Source organism: Hemibagrus wyckioides, linkage group LG14 (assembly GCF_019097595.1).
Source record: "Hemibagrus wyckioides isolate EC202008001 linkage group LG14, SWU_Hwy_1.0, whole genome shotgun sequence".
NCBI classification, from domain to species: domain Eukaryota; kingdom Metazoa; phylum Chordata; class Actinopteri; order Siluriformes; family Bagridae; genus Hemibagrus; species Hemibagrus wyckioides.
In genome coordinates this window covers 16,739,231-16,759,890 of record NC_080723.1, presented here as the reverse complement: position 1 = coordinate 16,759,890, position 20,660 = coordinate 16,739,231, and the positions used below count along the sequence as shown (strand labels likewise).

General features: G+C 37.6%; 1 protein-coding gene and 1 pseudogene across 1 annotated transcript in view; one reads left to right on the top strand and one right to left on the bottom strand.

Moving 5' to 3' along the window:
- The first annotated feature begins 7,969 nt into the window (after nt 1-7,969).
- The window catches only part of ndst1a (N-deacetylase/N-sulfotransferase (heparan glucosaminyl) 1a), a 91,964-nt gene continuing 79,273 nt past the window's right edge, over nt 7,970-20,660 (top strand). The window contains exon 1 of the mRNA XM_058408268.1: nt 7,970-8,098. The gene's annotated coding sequence lies outside the window, so the exon portion shown is untranslated. The remainder of the gene's footprint in view (nt 8,099-20,660) is intronic.
- LOC131365129 (RNA-binding protein 25-like) overlaps nt 16,890-20,660 on the bottom strand; it is a 41,593-nt pseudogene continuing 37,822 nt past the window's right edge.

Below are 20,660 nucleotides of genomic sequence, written 5' to 3'. Positions count from 1 at the left end.
TAAACCAGAGGGGCGGCACTTGGTTTTCTTCTTTTTTTTCAATCTAGACTGATGGAAAGTCCCAGATTCAGGAGGTGAAGGGGGGCAGTAAACGCCTGTGAGCACACTTGCCTACTAGCGCACTAAATAGCTGAATAGTATGCCAAGTATTGACAGTAAGACAGGTCAAAATGCCTTACGCGTCAATTAGTGAATCGATTCCTTGGGGTTTTGTTTCAGAAACACTTCCATAATAAGAAGTGTTACGTTTAAATATATCCCTGATTATATTTATTTATTTATTTATTTATTTATTTATTTATTTATGTGTGTTTTAGTTCAGACCTGAATGGATTTATAATTATTTCACCATGCTATGCTCATTTCTAAATCTAAAGCTGAGTAACGTAGGATCAACATTGATAAACTTTAATCACATTAACATTAGTCCCAGTAAAATGAGGAAAAAAAAGACCAGTGTTGACACAAATTGCTCGACAAAAAGGGGGGAAAAGCCATTTTTTATATAACAGTTATGCTTTCTGAGAATGGAAAGGGATATTAAAAAGTGACAAAGTGAAAAGAAAATTGCTTTACTGTATAAATATGAAGTGAATGCGTGCTTAGTATCTTATATTTCCCTAATAAATGAATCAATTTATTTGGTACAATAGAGAGAGACAGAAAAAGAGAATCGAAAGGAGTCGAGAAAGAAGAATCGATTCATTTGAATCACTTTCACATACTGTATAGTAGAGTAGTGTGCCGGGTTGTGGAACGCATCCGCAGATTCGGTTCTCTCTTTTTTTTCTGTTTTCTCCTTTCTTTAAATCTCATTGGCTGGCCTGTGCAGCGTCATCAGTTGATAGAGAGATGAGAGATTGAATAAGAGCAGAGAAGAGGTGAAAGAGTGATCACACAGAACACTTACTACTGAATATATTTTATCAATTAGTTATACATTATTTAATTAAACTTGTTATTCATGTTGTTGTTTTTTTTTTAAACAAAACATAACAACAATTAAGGTATAAATAGACGAGTGTTTGAAACCCAGAGTTCTGATCTCGTAATGCAAACTGCAAATGCCATGATCAATATCTACAGCAAAACCAGTTTACTATACAGCAAAATGATTTCTTATGTGTTTATTCTTTAAGTCCAGAAAATAAAAAGTGCTGGAAGATGAAAGTTGCTATTAACACATAAAATGCAAGGCATATGCTTCCCTTTTTTTTTTTTTAATGGAAGGTTCTCTTTCCCTAGATACAAGTGAGTCAATTCCCTGACGTTTACTCTGATTTGAGAATAAATCTTCATATTAGCCTTGGCAGACTACTGTTTGGTGTTTGGGCTTTTCCAAAAACAAGGAAGTGCAAAATACTTTAGAAAGGGAAAGATGAAATAATCACAACGCAATTATGAGCAATGCCTGAATCCTAAATATTACATATAATAGTAAATTTACAGTATTTCCTATAAAATATAAAGTTATATTTTACTCTCTATCTATCTCTCTATCTATCTATCTATCTATCTATCTATCTATCTATCTATCTATCTATCTATCTATCTATCTATCTATCTATCTATCTATCTGTGTGTGTGTTTGTATCAGATGTGACAATTGTAGGACAGACAATTTTTTTTCTTATGTATCTGATTTGTTTGTTTTTTGGTTTTGTTTTGTTTTTGTTTGTTTTTTCCCCTAAGGCCATTTCACACCATCTTGTATGAACATGTAAAGAAAGCACTCAAAAGTGTCATATTAAGCAATATTTAACAGACCATCCTTTAATAGACACTATTAACTACTGCAGCTGAATAAAAGCTGATTTGTGTAGAAAATGTGACAGTGGAAAGCACCCAGAACAATACAGTATGTTTTATAGAAGATCAGGAACGGTGATGTAACGTGACATTCAAAAGAAGAAACGTACTAATATCTACACCTAAATCTAATCCTAAAAAGCAAAGGGGTGGAAAGTATACGCAGCGAACTAGATTACCTTTTAGTATGTAGTGATTTGTATATGTCTCATAATTGTTTTCAAAACAAACACTTTCAGACAATTTAATATTTTCTAACTTTCTCTTAGTGAAAGGCATAACTTGAAAGTTATGCGTGACTTTTTATGCTATAAGCAATCCAGGCCTGCATGCATTTTTAATTTCTTCATGATCTTGTGGTTGTTAATTCAAAGGAGTGGGAAGACTAGAGAGTTTTCTCTTCCTTCTGGAAAGTTCCCATTTTTGAATTCGGATGATTATAAATCTCAGGGAAAAGGGTAGTGAAACTGTCTGATTAAAAAGAAACATTAGCATAAAAGAAGGTCCATATGTATATAAATGAAATAAAAAAGGAACAATACTAAAAAATGAATTAATTACTCACTTTTTCTGAGGCTGGATGGGACACACATAAACACACACACACATTCACACACAAATGCTTTCTTCTAGCTCTTGTGTAATTCACACCACAATTATACAACTAACGATGAACAACATTAAAGAAGCCATAATATTCAATTTGTGGGGGAAAAAAAGTCACGATATCACCAACAGACTTGACTAGCGTATACACATACTGTAGATTCTAACAGTCTCTACAATCATGAAGTAATACATTGTGACATGAAGCCAAGCCTAATGTCTGCTTTCCAAATTGTTAAAATGGAGTATCTGATTAAAGCTTGAAGAACAATCTTGGTTCCAGGTGGTGTGTATTATAAATTATACTTTTTATATAATAAAAATATTTATTTATTTATTTATTTATTTAATTTTCCATTAAAATGTAGCACATTAAAGCAGTAAATTAGAGATTTAAAATTAAATCAAATTAAATCACATATTTAAAGAGAATTATTTTATGCTTTAATTCTACATTTTTGTATGGATTATATAGGCATAATGCTGGTAAAACAAAAAACCACGAGAACTACAAAAAAAGAAAAGAAAACATACATAATGCATATGGCAGTATTACGAAATCATCAATGTGTTAAAAAAAATAAAATAAATAAATAACTAAAAAGGTCTTCAATGGACCTTAATAGATAATACTAAACAGGGGCAAATTCCAGTGAGTTCTTGGGATTCATACAAATTAATATATAAGAATTCAGAACAAATCGAATGCAAAATATTTGTTTTCAGAACTTGTATGCATTTCCATATATGCTGATGTTGACACACTGGCAAATTTCTTACCAGTCATTATCTTATCAATAGCATTAAGTAGATAAATAAAAAAAAAAATGAAATTGTGCCTATTATATAAAGTATTATAATGTAATATAGTTACACAAAAGTGTAACTAACTAACTACTTTTGTATGTCGCTCTGAATAAGGCTGTCTGCCAAATGCCGTGAATGTAACTAGCTAACTAAACCAACAAACAAATAAATTAATTAATAATCATGAACTTAATCTGTAACATTTCTTGTGTTCTGTATTTCTTATGTTCTATGAAGCTGCTTTGGGACAACTGAAAGTGCTATAGAAATCAAATTGAAATTGAAATAACTTGTCAGCTTTTTGCACAACTGCTAAACACAGATCTATTTAGCACAGGAGAAAATGCTCTGTTTCACCAGTGTTAAAAACTCCCCCCACAGTTCAGTCTAAGAACACACTCTTCATCGAATCCAGCATTTTACTGGGAAATCACTGATCACACAAAAGTAGTCATTTCTCCTTGCTTCATTTACACTTCCTCGTTCTGTTTTTGTTATTGTTTTTATTTTTTATTTATTTATTTAAATTTCTATTTCTGATCATGTAAGGACAGATTAGTTGCACACAGTGCCATTAAAAAAATATAATAGATGCTGTATATTTGATTACTGGAAAATAATCAAATGACAGTGTTTGTTGGAATCGGCTGATCTTTCAACACTTTCATATAATTTATATCGTCCAGCTAGATGTATGTGACCCTAAAACTGTCCTTTTTGACAGTAAGTTAGACATTTTACAGCATAAAGATTACAAATAAATGACAGCAATAAGACAAATGTCATAGTTTGCTCATGTTTTGTTTGTGAAGGGGATTGAAAGCTGCCTCGATGGCTGCTGTACTGTTTATTTATAGGAAACCAGAAATTGAAAGTATTTGGACTGTAGACCGAAAAACATCTAGAATGTTCTGAGAAACATCTAGAATGTACCTAGAATTGACCTTGTTACTTCTTTTTCTAGTTCTCATGAAACAAAACACATTCGTATATTTCTGTCAGAAGAAACAGTGAAAAAAGTTTCTATTCACAGTTATTATGTGATTTTTTCTTGTTTGAGTTTATTGTTTGAGTTATTTATTAGATGTAATTTTTTTTGTAAATAAGAGAGAGAGAGAGAGAGAGAGAGAGAGAGAGAGAGAGAAGAAGATACAAACCAAAATAACCTTTATATGTTTCACAAACCAAATTTAATAACTGCTTTAATATTCGTTCATATTCATTTGTATTCAAAATCAATCCTAAATAAATTATAGTAAGATTATAGATACTATCAAATAGCATACGTTTACTCATCTTCGTACTGACTGTTACATTATGGTATGCCTGGGTTTTTGGGGTTTTTTCCTTTCCTTCGTTTAGCTTGTGGAATTTTCTGGAACCGACTCCAGTCTGATCAGATATAAGGTATAAAAAAAAACAAAAAAAAAACAACCAAATAAATAAATAAACTTGCTGCCAGTATAAATGAAATATCATTATTAGTTGATGTGGAAAATCTAACTTCCTCTGTCACTAGCTGAGTCAATATAGTTGAATTAAACCTACATGACTATATTAATAACATGCAATATAACTAGCAAACCCCTTGAACCTTAAATTTATCTTCCACAAATGGCAGCTAGTGGGAATAAATTACTGTGACATATAGCAACATGTTTCACAGAAGGAACGTAAAAGTGACACAGACCAATTCAATTCAATCCAATTGCTTTTAACAATGGACGTTGTCTCATATAAGCTTTACAGAACATAAAGTACAAAAAGTGCAAGATTAATATTAGACTTTGTGTACTGATTAGGAGTTTGTTGTCCTCAAAGTCTTCATGGAGTTAGCATCTTCTCTTCGAATGTCCGAAATCTTCATGAAGCAGAATCCAACTGGAGCGGGCCGGGTACATCTCTGGATGCCTCAGGTATCCTCAGAGGGCCTCTTCTCTCTAAAGGTCATGAAGTGGACCACAACTGGAGCTGGCACCACCTCTAGATGCCTGGAATGGGTAGAAAAAGAGAAACAAGTGGAAAGGAATTAGTGTAGCTGCTGTTCATACTATTAGCAAACACTAGATGATAATGTGCATTTGATCAGAACCAGCAGCAGAGCATGAGATCTTTCACACACACACACACCACATCAAGATAATGTAATACTTCATATCACTTATGATGGAGGCCAGTGTGTCGATTTTTTCCACATGTACTTGTGTGTGATACATAATAATCTACAGGATGTCCCAAAAGTTTGCCTATAGGAGTGAGTGTGTGTGTGTGTGTGTGTGGGTGTCTGTCTATATATGGACTGGTGACCTGTCCAGGGTGTACCCCTGCCTTTCACCCAATGTGTGCTGGGATAGGCTCCAGCAGATCCCAGTGACCCTAATTAGGAATAAAGCAGGTATGGATAATAGATGGATGAATGTATTACCAGTATGAATGGAACTGAAAATGTTACAGATTTAATTTTCTTACAAGTATAGAAATAGGATTTGGAAATGTCCGAATGTGAATAAAATGACTAAAGGATGTTAAGTGAAAGTGTTTTTCACTTTCATTGATTTTGCCTGATTAGAACTTCTATTCTTCCCTATTTACCTGAAAGGGTTTTTTTTGTGTTTGTTTGTTTGTGCTGGATTTTGTTTTTAACAATCTACTAATCTACGCTTCACTTTTTTCTCACTTCCTCTGTCACACAGCTTATGAAAAGGTGTTTATCATCATTCAAAATGAAATGGTTTCCTGTGACACTGTTCTTTAAATCTTTGAATGCAGTTTATTGCCTTTGTACTCACAATAAAGTTTAATCTAAGATAATCTAATCTAGACTCATCTAATCTCATCTCATCTAATCACATATAAACACGTATGGTAAAAGAAATTGCGGTTTTGGATGCAGATGGATTGTGATAGACCTGTGTTCCTGAAAGTTATAATCTAGTGACCTTGTGGAGTCTATACACCTATATGTCTTAGTTAAAATTGATATAATGCTGATATATGACCTCTTTTCCACACGTCCATACCTGGGACCTCAATAATAAAACTGCTTCATGTGACAAAATGTATGCCAGTTTATCAGGCCTGGACGTGCTGTTATAGGAAAATAATCAACATTATAATATACACACCACTCATTACTGTGCTTCTGATTACATGATACAGGTACTGGCCACTTTATTAGGAACTCAATCACACATTTACATTTCTGGTATTTGGCATACACCCTTATCCAGAGAATTTTTCTCATTTATTTTTTTTATACATCTGAGCAATTGGGGTTCAAGGGCCCAGCAGTCCACTGTGGTGGACCTAGAATTTGATCTCACAACCTCCCAATGAGTATTCCAACACCTTGACCACTAAGCCACCACATTCCAATTACCGAATCCATACACAATTATCTAATTAGCCAGTTGTGTGAGAGCAGTGTATCGCATCAAATCATGCATTTACGGACCAGCAGCTTTCAGTAACGTTCACATCAACCATCAGTATATAGGAAACAAAATGTGATGTTAGTGATTTGACTGTGGCATCAAGATTAGTATTAGAATTCCTAATAAAGTGCCCAGTGAATGAATAACAGTTGTGTTGTGTTTATTCTGTAGTTTGTTGTGCAATAACTATTAAGTTGACCCCTATTTTACAGTCTAGAGTCTACTTCTTGCATTCTGTCTATTCATTCCCTTGTACTCGGTTGTCTGTATTTTCACTGCAACTTCCTTATTTTGCACTACATTTTGTCGGGTGTGTTTCACGGTTGTCGCTTTCAGTAACCTTTTTTTCCAGCAAAGGCCAAGAAGAAGAACATTTCTTTATACTGTATATCTTTATATGGACGAGAATGACAATAGAGGGCTTTACTCTTTACGAAACGGTGGTCTTCAATGCAATGCAAAAGAATGTATGCAAAAGTAAGAAAGCATACGATACTGATGTAAACGTACCACTCATGACCCTCCTCCAAAAAGAAAAACGGTTTATTTCACGGTTAATGGACTATATTGGTTTATTTGAATCACAGACTAAATAATGAATACTTTTATATTAATTAATACTGTTCTAAATAACAAGAATAAAAGGCTGCCCAAATGTAGGAATGTATTATGAATTAGGACTATAATAAAGACTATTACATACTTTTAATTTGCTTACATGTTGTATTTCTGTCATCACTACTCTTCTTTGATTTTTCATTTGTCATCTTTCTGAGTAGGCGGCATGCTGGCTTAGTGGTTAGCACGTTCGCCTCACACCGCCAGCATCCTGGGTTCGGGTCTATTCGGGTCCCGCTCACTGTGTGTGTGTGTGTGTGTGTGTGTGTGTGTGTGTGTGTGTGTGTGGAGTTTGCATGTTCTCACCGTGCTTGGTGGGTTTCCTCTGGGTGCTCTGGTTTCCTCCCACAGACCAAAGATCTGATTGGAGTCTCTCCTGTAGTGTGTGATTACATAAGTGTGTGTGTGTGCCCTGTGATGGGTTGGCACTCTGTCCAGGGTGTAACCTGCCTTAATGCCCGATGACACCTGAGATAGGCACAGGCTCCCCGTGACCCGAGGATAGATCGGATAAGCGGTACAGACAATGAAGTGAAAATCTTTTTGAGTAAATTGATCAGTTTCATAAAAAAAGAACAATCTTCTGTTTAGCCACCAGATAGCGCCAGTGCACGGATTAATTTTCTTCTCCTTTTGCGCCCTCTAGTGGTCATCGTAAGTAATCGTTTAAATAATAAGAGTGTCTTCGCGTGTTTGTGACTTTGGGGGCAGAACGGAGGAGGCGCGACTCCGTGAGTCTCAGTCAGGGCACTGCTGCTGAATTAGCTGCTGTTATGGAGTCCGACAGCGGGTCCAGGCTTTAAACAGGACATTTTGACGACCAGGTCAGTGGAGGACATTTAAAGCAAAGCCGATGCGTTATTTAATTCAGATCTGCTTTGTTATGGGTAGCGCGTGCACCAGTGTTTAGCTAGCAGAGTGCGCGCGCTGGCGCGTGTGTGTGTGTGTTTGAGAGAGTGAGCTCGGCTGGAATCTTTGCAAGTAGACACGTTGAACTGCCTTTCAAGCTGACGTTTATTTCACCAAGTGAGCCAGATTGCACTACAGACAGCTATTTTAGGAGACAAGAATGCACATGCATAGATGCATAATTGATGTCCAGTCAGAGGCAGTGCTGCAGAAGCGTTATTAAGTGTTATAACAGCTACAGCTAGATCATTAATCACTTAATATAGTGTCTGACTAGCGGTCGTTTGGGTGGGTGAATGAAATCTGACTTTGCAAACTTTACAGCTGGTGAAGTTTCACGATCCAGAGAAACATTATTAAAAAAAAGTCTTTTTATCTAAGTTAAGTTTATTCCTATATTGGTGTTTATTTTCAAGATGAAAGAATAATCTATCTATCTATCTCTCTCTCTCTCTCTCTCTCTCTCTCTCTCTCTCTCTCTCTCTCTCACTCTGTATCTATCTATATATTTCTCTCTCTCTCTCTCTCTCTCTCTCTCTCCCCCTCTCCCTCGCTCTGTATTTATCTATCTATCTATCTATCTATCTATCTATCTATCTATCTATCTATCTATCTATCTATCTATCTATTTATTTCTCTCTCTCTCTCTCTCTCTGTATCTATCTATTAATCTCTCTCTCTTTGTATCTATCTATTAATCTCACTCTCTGTATCTATCTATTTCTCTCTCTTTCTCTCTCTCTCTCTCTCTCTCTCTCTGTATCTATCTATTTCTCTCTCTCTCTCTCTCTCTCTCTCTGTATCTCTGTATCTATCTATCTCACTCTCTGTATCTATCTATTTCTCTCTCTCTCTCTCTCTCTCTCTCTCTCTCTGTATCTATCTATCTATTTCTCTCTCTCTCTCTCTCTCTCTCTCTCTCTCTCTGTATCTATCTATCTCTCTCTCTCTCTCTCTCTCTCTCTCTCTCTCTCTCTCTCTCTCTCTGTGTTTTCTGTTTGAAATTCTTTTTCAACCAAAACCTGACACTGACAATCATCTCAGTATTTTATCATTCTCTTTTAGTTGATGGAAAAAAAAAAAAACCCTAGACAGACCGGTGTGTGAAACTGAGACCTCCGGGTCCCAGATTCGATCCTGAGCTCAGGTTACAGTCTGTTGGGCGTTTCTGTGCACGATCGTGTGGATATATCTCCGCTTTCCTCCCAATTCTTAAAAACATGCCAGTAAGTGGATTTGCGAATCCAAATTGCCCCTAGGTGTGAATGAGTGAGTGTGTGAGTGTGTGTGTTTCGCTGTCCTGAGATGGACTGGTGTATTCCTGTGTGATTCATAAAATGCTCCTTAAACATGATTGAAGACATTGACATGCTATGTTACTACTTCAGTAACATTCTGCTTTTAACACTTATTCACTTGCCAAAAAAGACAATATAATGTGTGCCAATTTGCGAAAGAAGGAATAAAAAAAAAAAAGGAAAAGGTTCAAGTTAACCAGAAGTGCCAAGCAGGTCTGATATGTACTCTGTATTTGAAAGGATTTATGGATCCATGATGTCTAGAGTAATTTTACTTGTGGCTGATCTCCCTTCTTTAAAGAAACATTAAAGGACCAAAATGAAATGCAGCCATTCTCTGCCTGCGCTCAAACACGACCAGGATAGCTAACAGTGTGTCAGAAGCCACATAAGTTAGCCTTTTTGCGATTCCTTGGCTCAAATCGACTGCGTAATAATTTATGCATGGTGTTTGCGCAAGGATAAACTGATAGACTTCTTTCATTTCTTAACAAAACAGGTCTTGTAGCTTTGTTCAGAATCTAACTCTGGAGCAAATAGGTGTTGGCGTCTTGACTGTATTTGGAAAAAGGAAAGATCTCCGTCCATCTTGGTCCTTTATTTGATTATGGAAATATTACAAAAGTTGTCGTTTTTTAAAAAAATTTCTAATCATATTTGAGATGATCTCCGGATCAGAGCTCCGAGTATCAGTTGATATGTGACACCGATGTCTGCTTAGTAACTGATCTGACACTCTGCAGGCTATTGTGTACTGTTGGAGGTGAGACGAATGCGTCGTCTCGACTTCGACGTCGAATATAAGACGCCTGTTGTCCCTCGTATTCACGTGCAAGATGCCTCGGTGTTCACTGCGCAAGCTAAAAGTACTGTTAAATATAAAGTTGGGATACATCCAAATCTCTGTGCTGCTGTAATAAATGGTGATAAAGGTGATTTATTACCTATCTATTAAATATTACAGTGAGTGCCAGTATTTCAGGTCCCTGTGCTGATGTTTAGTATCGGATCGGTGCAGCTTTAGTTCTCATTAACTGTTGGTTTGATGGAGCAAATGATGCTACTGTACATGTCCAAATATGTTAACCCCCATTTATTTTTAATAATATATATTTATGTTATAAATTCTATTCTTTTCTTTAGTAACAGTCTCCAAGACTGTAAATTTCCCATTGGGATAAATAAAGTATCTATCCATCCATCCATCCATCCATCCATCCATCCATCCATGAAGACTGGAACATCCTATAAGCCGACTGTTCTAGAAAACCGCCCAAAAAATGGTTCTGTATTAAACACAAAGGCAAATTATGATGTTCAAATAATGCTTATTAAAATAATCATAAACGTCATTTCATTATTTTGAAGGAGTCTTCTGAAAGCTTTTCACAATTTTTGTAAAAGACACAGACTTTTGCACGTCACAGTTGGGGCTGCTGGTATCTCGTTTCCTTCACTGAAAATTGGTTATGTTTTTGCATCCTCATGACAAATATTTGTGTGTTTTTAAGTCTTGATTACAAATTCATAGCATGCCTGTAGAACAGGATCACGTCCTTTAACAGCTCGGGGTGTATTCTGTCTCACGCCAGATCAATAAATGGAAATCTAGATAGTCATAGTGTGTGAGAAGTTAAGAGTTGTTATGTTTAGGATGTAGCTCTTCCATTTAATCTCAGTTAGCGCCTGTGTGTTGCCGAGGTTTTCTTCACTGGAGTTTTCTTCACCGGAGGCTTATATAAATATATTATATAAAAATTTCTGTCTGGTATGGGATATTGAACAAGCCCATGTGGGTGTCCACAAACTTTTGGCCATATAGGTTCTGGATCGTAACAGTCCTTCTAGCTGTGTCTTTTTTTCCTTTTCTGAGGAGAGTTCTGTCTCGGAGTGTTCTGTTACTGAGCAGAATTTAGTGTTGAACTGGTCTGTTTTTGTGAAGAGTCTGGTGTTATTATATGGTGTTACTGAGGAGAGTTTTCACCTTGGGATGCTTTGTTTCCAAGGACAGTTCTATCTAGAAATGTTCTCCAACAGTGGAGAGTTTCCATCTAGGAATGTTATGCTACAGAGAAGAGTTCTGTCTCAGAATGTTACTGACGAGAGTTCTGTGTTACTAAGGAAAGTTCCGTCTTAGAATGTTGTGTTACTGAGGAAAGCTCAGTCTCACAATGATGTGTTACTAAGGAGAGTTCAATCTTGGAATGTTGTATTACGGAGGAGAGCGCAGTCTCAGAATGTTGTGCTACTGAGGAGAGCGCAGTCTCAGAATGTTGTGCTACTGAGGAGAGTTCAGTCTCTGAATGTTGTGCTACTGATGAGAGCTCAGACTCGGAATGTTGTGTTACTGAGGAGAGTTCTATCTCGGGAATGTTGTGCTACTGAGGAGAGTTCTATCTCGGGAATGTTGTGCTACTGAGGAGAGTTCAGTCTCTGAATGTTGTGTTACTGAGGAGAGTTCTATCTCGGGAATGTTGTGCTACTGAGGAGAGTTCAGTCTCTGAATGTTGTGCTACTGACGAGAGTTCAGACTTGGAATGTTGTGTTACTGAGGAGAGTTCTATCTCGGGAATGTTGTACTACTGAGGACAGTTCTGTCTCAGAATTTTGTGTTACTGAGTTCTATCTCGGAATATTGTGTTACTGAGGAGATTCCATTCTCAGAATGTTGCGTTACTGAGGAAAATTCTGTTTCAGAATGTTGTGCTCCTGACGAGAGCTCAGATTGGGAATGTTGTGTTACTGAGGAGGTTTCGTTCTCAAAATGTTGTTACTGAGGAAAATTCTGTTTCAATATGTTGTGTTACTGACGAGAGCTCAGTCTCAGAATGTTTTGTTAATGAGGAAGGTTCTATCTTCGTATGTTGTGTTACTGAGGAGATTTCATTCTTAGAATGTTGGGTTACTGAGAAGAGCTCAGTCTCGGAATGTTGTGTTACTGAGAAGAGCTCAGGCTCGGAATGTTGTGTTACTGACGAGAGCTCAGTCTCGGAATGCTGTGTTACTGAGAAGAGCTCAGTCTCGGAATGTTGTGTTACTGACGAGAGCTCAGTCTCGGAATGTTGTGTTACTGACGAGAGCTCAGTCTCGGAATGTTGTGTTATTGAATGAAAGCTTAGTCTCGGGATGTTGTGTTATAGAGGAGGGTTTAATCTTGGAATATTGTGTTACTGACAAGAGCTCAGTCTCGGAATGTTGTGTTACTGAGGACAGTTCTTTCTCAGAATGCTGCGTTACTGAGGAAAATTCTGTCTCAGAATGTTGTGTTACTGAGGAGAGTTCTATCTCGGAATGTTCTGTTACTGACGAGAGTTCTATCTAGGGAATGTTGTGTTACTGAGGAGAGTTCTGTCTCAGAATTTTGTGTTGCTGAGTTCTATCTTGGAATGTTGTGTTACTGACAAGAGCTCAGTCTTGGAATGTTATGTTACAGAGAAGAGTTCTGTCTCAGAATGTTGTATTACAGAGGAGATCTCAGTCTCGGAATGTTGTGTTACAGAGGAGAGTTCTATCTCGGGAATGTTGTGCTACTGACGAGAGCTCATTCTCGGAATGTTGTGTTGCTGAGGAGAGCTCATTCTCGGAATATTGTGTTGCTGAGGAGAGCTCATTCTCGGAATGTTGTGTTGCTGAGGAGAGTTCAGTCTCGGAATGTTGTGTTACTGGAGAAAGCTCAGTCTCATAATGTTGTGTTACAGAGGAGAGTTCTTTGTCAGAGTTCTGTCTGCAGAGCTTACCAGTAATCACTAGCTGTTTCAGCTCCACTCTGTAAAATGCTGAAACTGGAATTTTCTATGCTTCAGTGCCTCTGTAAGAGTGTTGTGTGTGTGTCAGTGTGCTGGTGTTTTCCCATGATCTCACGTTAAGATAAGTTTCTCGGCAGACGGAGATCGGACCCAATCTGATCTCAGCTCAGCAATCCTAATTTAACACCAGCATATCTGCCGTCCTGAAAAACACATTAGTCATAGTTTTCCAGCTGATTTACTGGTCACGCTCTAGATTTGCAAGCTAATGTTTTCTTTGGATCTGACATTGCTGTCTCTCAAAAATGTCCTTCCATGATACATAGAAAAATTTATGTATGTTTTATGATATACAGGGCTGGATGATAATGATACTTAGCTAACGTCTGGGCGAGTTAAAGCTCTGATGTGTTTGCTCAGTCGCATGAAAAGCTAACATAATATAGCGATACATGGTGAGATAGTCTAGCTGAGTGTGCTAAAGGTAAATGAAAGAGTTTATGATCATTGTCTCTGATAATTTCTGAATGGTTCTACAAGGTAGTTAGTCAATTTTCCTCACTGTACTCTGAGAAAAGCCACATGTTTCTTGCCACAGCATCATATAATCTTGTTGTCCAACCCTGCAGTCTGAGGGTGAGTTTAGCAATTTTTGACTTATTAACTTTTTGCCCACTTGAGCTGTGAGCATGTTGTTTATTGGTTTTCAGTTGTCCAAATCACAAACGTTCTAGCTGAATACATCATTACACAATCCCTTAAACTGTGCAGAAATGAAGTGCTAGCCAGAGTTTAATTCGCTTTGAATTACTGTTAGCCACAGTTTAATTACTTTAATTAGTGTTGTCCACTGAATTGTACTTGTAAGCCATTTGACTTCAGTCTGAAACAGCTTGTCCTGGATCATTTACACAGCAGTAGATGGACTGACGGACACGCACACGTCCAGTCAGAGTCTTTCTGTATTGTTGCTAAGAGGAACCAAAAGATAAAAAAAACCCCCACTGCAGCCTTTGCTAGAGACGTATGCAGAAAGACACGAGACACGACAGATACGAGGGCCACTCAGTCCTCAGCTGTCGTGCAGTATAAAAGTTATTTATAGGTAAACCGATGCTGTTTGTATCTCTTCATTGACTTGGAAAAACAAGCCGTCGGGTGATACGGGGTCGTTTGTCCGCCCTGTTTACAAGGAAATTCCACATGGATGGCTCACTCTTGTTTATTTCATTTACTGAGTTCATGAGGTGTGACAGAATGTTGACGTCTGTCTGTGAGGCAGAAGTCGTGGAAGTTAGCGGTTGAAGCTAAGTGTAATTACAGTGTCATTTTCGCATTAGGAATTTGCTAACATGTTTTGGGGGAAACGTTGACGTTGATGTCAGTGGTGTCTGGTTTTCACAATGTCTGTGAAAGAAGTATGATGTTTAGCTAATTTGTGCGCCTGAGTTATTAGCTTGCTCAGTCCCAGTTACATAGCAACAGCCTTCTCTGTGCTTTAGCCACTTAAACATGTCATGGCAAGCATATTGTGTATTTGCCTTCATACATTTTATATATATATATATATATATATATATATATATATATATATATATATATATATATATATATATATATATATATATATATATATATATATATATATATATATATGGCGAGCATTAATTATTAACTTTCTGTAAACATATTGTTTTACATTTAACACCTTAAACTGCATCATAAGCTAGTCTAGCCAGTCTAAAAAAGCTACATTCATTACATTTGGAAAGTCCTTGGATGGTTGTTTTTTTGATGTTCATCTATTAAAGAGTGTACAGCTCTGTGTAATGGCTAGTCTCTAATTTCATTACTGGGCAAAACTCTTAATCTCTTTTCAATCGATGGAATACGAGAGCAGCACCTACCTTGTAGCGCTAATGTACATTTCAGTATTTGGCTGATGCTTTTATTCAAAGTGGCTAACAGGTGAAGCAGGAACCAGTCCAGAAGTAGCTGAGCATGTCTAAGACTGACCACTGGCTCTCTGACGTCTGGGATTTGATCTCTCAACCTTCTGGTTTCAAGGAACTGACCCCCTACTAAATTTTCTTAGCCTGCTGTAAATTCAGAACTGTCTTTTATGATGCATGAATATATATATTCGCCTGATATTTGATGCCTGTAAATTATTAAAATTTATATGAGCTGCCTTGCAGGAGATCCATATCAATTCATCTCCCTCCTTCTCATTCTCCTGCTCAGTTCCTCCTGAAATTGAAAAAGTAGGCCTTCATGTCCTTTTGCTTCCAAAAGTTCAAATTTTCTATCAAATTCCAATATATAAAAAAGATATATCTAAAATTAATCTTGTTAGATTCGGCTGGTAAAGGCACACAAACAGAGGGAGAGAGAGAGGCAGAGAAAAATGTGTGCGTGTTTGTGTACGTGTGTTTGTGTGTGTGTGTTATTATTATTTTATGAAGAAGAGTTTACTTTATTATGCAGTCTGTTGAATGTAATTTTCAGTACACGGGCGTATCTAATGAAGACCTGGTATGAAACGGTACAGTACGATATGCCTCATCATTACACTTCTAAACTAGTTTATCTGTTGCACAGAACATCTCTCACTTGTGTTTATCTATATAAAAACGACTCATTTCCAAGCTCAAGGAAACACACAGCTTATCTTGCAATGACCGTGATTCTGTCATGATGTGAAAACACTGATACCTTCAGCTAAAGGAAAAGTATTAAATACGGAAGATGGAAAGATACACGATAACAGTGGGGTGGTGGTGATGCAACCTGACATGAAAGCGAATTACGACTGTGAAAGTGATTTTTTCCGGAAATAGTACAATCTATTGTGCCTCATTGTGCCTTATTGTGCATTATTGCGCTTGTACCTCAGCTGTTTGTCAACGATTACGATTTTGAATTTTTTTAATAAACAACATATTATATTTTTGAACAATTTATAATATTTAATGCATTTATATTATAGTATTTAATGATTTTCTGTCTATTATAGTATTTAATTTAATATAAATTAAAGTATTTTATTAGGTTACCACAGCTCCAAACATTCTCTAGTCCGCGTTTGTTTTTATTTATTAATTTTTTAAATTTATTTTATTTTTAAACTAATCAGACAAAAGAAATGCAGTTATGTTACTAAAAATCCTGAAGACTGTCACATGGCAGAGAGCATACTGCTCATTACAAAGTGCTAACACTCGAGAAGTCTTCCACAAATGCCAGCCGCATAAACATAATCCTCTCAGAAAGCATCACCATGTCAACGATTTTATGTGTTTCCTTGTTAAACAACAACAGCAACAACATTTGTTTAATCTGTTCATTATTAGCTTTAGAATGTGTGGAGCATCCCTGCGTTTGAGCTCTTACCATAGAATACGATAAGAAGTATTAAGACGTGTGCATTAATATTAACCTGTGATTTGGATTACGGCTAACAGAGCCGCTGTTAGAGCAAATTATTCACCTTCTGACCAATCAGGTTTGAGACTTCAACACTACTGTGACGATAAGAAGAGTTTTTTTATTAAATGTACAGATCCAATTTGGTTGTTTTCTGTTAAAATAACAAAGCAGCAGCTTCATTCCTCTAAGCTTGTGTCTCATGCCATTTGGGCTGGGACTTGATTAAATGACCGTCACATTCCTCGGCCATTCCATGGCTGAAGTTTGAGGAACGCTGGCTGAGTGGTGGGAGTGTGAAACCAAGCTGCAGGCATCGTGGAGCTCTTCACCTGTTTCACTCCGTTTTCCAGCATAGCAGCTGCATGATGCTATAAGGAAGTGTCTGAAATGGTTTTAGAGAGGAGAATGTTTTTACAGTGGTGGAAGTGTGGGGTTACAGTGCATCTCCTTTATCTTTCTGGCTCTCTCTGTCTCGGTCTCTTTCTATCTCTCTGTCTCTGTCTTTCTCTCTCTGTCTCTTTCTATCTCTCTGTCTCTTTCTATCTCTCTCTCTCTCTCTCTCTCTGTCTGTCTGTCTCTCTCTCTTGGTCTGTCTCTCTGTCTGTCTGTCTCTCTGTCTCTGTCTGTCTGTCTCTCACTCTCTCTCTCTGTCTGTCTCTCACTCTCTCTCTCTGTCTGTCTCTCTCTCTCTCTCTCTGTCTCTGTCTGTCTCTAACTCTCTCTCTGTCTCTCTCTTTCTCTCTCTCTCTGTCTGTCTCTCTCTCTCTCTCTCTCTCTGTCTCTCTCTTTCTCTCTCTCACTCTCTGTCTGTCTCTCTCTCTCTCTCTCTCTCTCTCTCTGTGTCCAGAGGAACATTACCAAGAGCTAAATAATAGGTTATAATGTAGAATTTGTGGTAACTTTTTTTTAGGTCATGTGTAACAAGGCTTACTTTAAGTTCGTCTTGTGAAATGTGCTCTCGACGTGGAGACTCGAAATACAGGACTGGTCTGCGAAAAAGATCGCAATAAATAACCCAGATTCCTTTTTTTTCAGTTCATAAAAATGCATTGAGAAATTCACATGCTCATTAGTGAGTTTTATTGACAAACCAAATGACTATTTTCACCTTGAATTAACTGACGAAGGGCAAAGCAACAGTCACCCTCAGGCGATCCACACAGATGTCGGATTAGTCGGATCACCTTTCCCAACGACACCACACTCACACTTCCAGAGCACCTGATGTGGTCTGGAAGATTTCACAGAAATTGCGTGCGTCTCTGCTCCTGCTGACCTCCATTTCGGAGATGTTCCCGAAGACCTTGATTAGTTGGAGCGGCTGCGCTGGATTAGGACCATGCAGTCGGCAGGGGTGCGGCTGTCTGACTCTGATCTGCTGAAAAGTGTCCATATCAGTCAGTTCTGTTTTCATCCAGCGATGCCGAGGAAAGAGATTAAAAGAAAGCAGTGCTCTCAGATTCTCTTTGCATCCTGTTTTCTGTCGGTCTGTGGGAAAAGGTTGGCTATTCTTAGATCTGATGGAGAACGTGGTCGGAGGTGGTGTAGAAAAAGCCCGGGTGTGGGATGTTGTGAGGCTGTTGGCAGTTGGAACTGTTTTTTGTTTCCCTTGTGTTTGGTTAGAAGGCAATGTTGGTGTGCTAATTAATTTCAGTATGTGGTTATTGATAAGTTGCATTGTAAAAAAACCCCACTATAACGGCCGTAATGAGAAAGTAATATTAATCTTGGAACACGCTCGCATGAACAATTATTTAACACAGTTGTATTGTTGGAAATAAAACTAACTGCAGTCTTGCTGGCTTGATGTGAAGAAACCAGGCCTCCTTTGTTAGTTCAGTTGTGTTTCACATGGGTTTATGGTGAACAGGTGGAACAATTCTTGTCGCACTATATTTTTAAAGTAGATAATGTCTGACAGGTGATGGATATAGCTTCATTATTTAGACATGGTTCAATCTCTTTTTCATCCCAGTGCTGTAACTCATAAACAGTCTATTACTTGCTATATAGAAGGAATAAAATACAATACAAGACGCTGTTATAGGAAAATAATCAATATTGTACTTTAATACTGTATTTCATTCATTTTCTTCTACTGCAGTTTGTCGGCGCTTTCTGTTCTCATTTACAGGAACAACTTAACCTCTGACTGTTACAAAGCACTAACACTGGAGACTCCTTCTGTAAATGTTAGCCTAAATAAACATCATATCAACCTTTTTTCTTTGGTAAATAACAACACTTTTAATCCATTTACACCGACCAGGCATAACATTATGACCACCTGCGTAATATTGTGTTGGGCCCCCTCTGACCCATCAAGGCATGGAGTCCACTAGATCCCTGAAGGTGTGCTGTGATATCTGGCACCAAGATGTTAGCAGCAGGTCCTATAAGTCCTGTAAGTTGCTAGGTGTGGCCTCCATGGGCCCAGTGCTCAACTTACAGGACTTAAAGTATACTTACAGGACTTAAAGGATAATTTTGATAGATACTGACCACTGCAGACCGGGAACACCCCACAAAAGCTGCAGTTTTGGAGATGCTCTGATCCAGTCGTCTAGCCATCACAATTTGGCCCTTGTCAAACTCGCTGAAATCCTTACACTCGCCCATTTTTCCTGCTTCTAACACATCAACTTTGAGGACAAAATGTTCACTTGCTGCCTAATATATCCCACCCACTAACAGGTGGCATGATGAGGAGATAATCACTGTTATTCAATATCACCTGTGAGTGGTCATAATGTTATGCCTGAACGGTTTATTCCGAACCTTAGATTGAATGTGATATTAATGTCTGTAATATCTGTGTAGTAGACATTACGTTATAATCAATGATGCATTAAAATGACCAGAAATTTCTGTAACTTTTCAGCCATATTTTTTTAACCGCTGCTATAGAAGATGACCCAGCAATTCAGCAGGTAAAGATAGTCTTCAGTTACTTGAGGAGCTCTTTTCAAACGCTTGCACACTTTCCAGCATTAGTACAGATGTTTACAAAAAATAAATGTGTTTAATACGTTTGCTTAAAGTTGTTAAATGCTAACAGTTAGTGTTGAGTCGAGTGTTGCAGATAATCAGCAGATGTCTGGTTTCTTTAAATCATTACCAGCTTATTAACATTGCACCATGATGCCTAGGGCTACCAGTACTGCTTGAGGCTTGAACATGTTTTTCATAAGCGCGTTCCATTTCAGGTTCTGCAAGGAACTGATTGACATCTTGGCGTTTCGAATTTACTCCACAAGGCATTTACAGCTACATGTTCAAGTGTTGCAATAAAAAATTAGGTTAACCTAACCTAACCTAAGTGCTTAAATTAGTATTCAGCATAAACATAGATAAAGTTTGAATGTCCACCTAGAAAAGTGCTTAAAAAATACTCAGATATTAGACACATGCCTTGGCTTTAACATTTACAGCATTTGGCAGACACCGTTATCCAGAGCGACTTACAATTTATCTGGTTTTTAAAAAACTCAGCAATTGAAGGTGAAGGGTCTTGCTCAGGGGCTCAGCTTGGTGTACCAGGGTTTCAAACTCACAACCTTCTGAGTAGTAGTCCAACGCCTTAACTACTAAGCTACCACATCTCTTTTAGAAATGGAATTTGGTTATCGACATACTATACACTGCTTTTAACAGGAATGTTTGAGACAGAACTTAAAAGCAGGGTTGTGGAACCTTTCTCTAAAGCAGGATTAGCGGCACATTTGCAGCATTAACCCCACACTGCGTTGACAAGCATGTACAGTGTGAAACGATGTGGGGTTAGAATGTTATGGCTAGATGCTTAGCAACAGCATCAGAAATTGAGCAGCGTGTGCCTCATATCACATGATTTGTACAGTCAAAGAAACCCTGAGTGTTGTGTAAACAGTAGATGCATCGTTCGAGAGAGGAATAAAAAAGACATGATGGAAAATGTGTCGGAGCTTTTTGCATTTACGGCCAGAAAAGTTAGTTTAGGACAAATTGGATGTCAAAGACAGAAA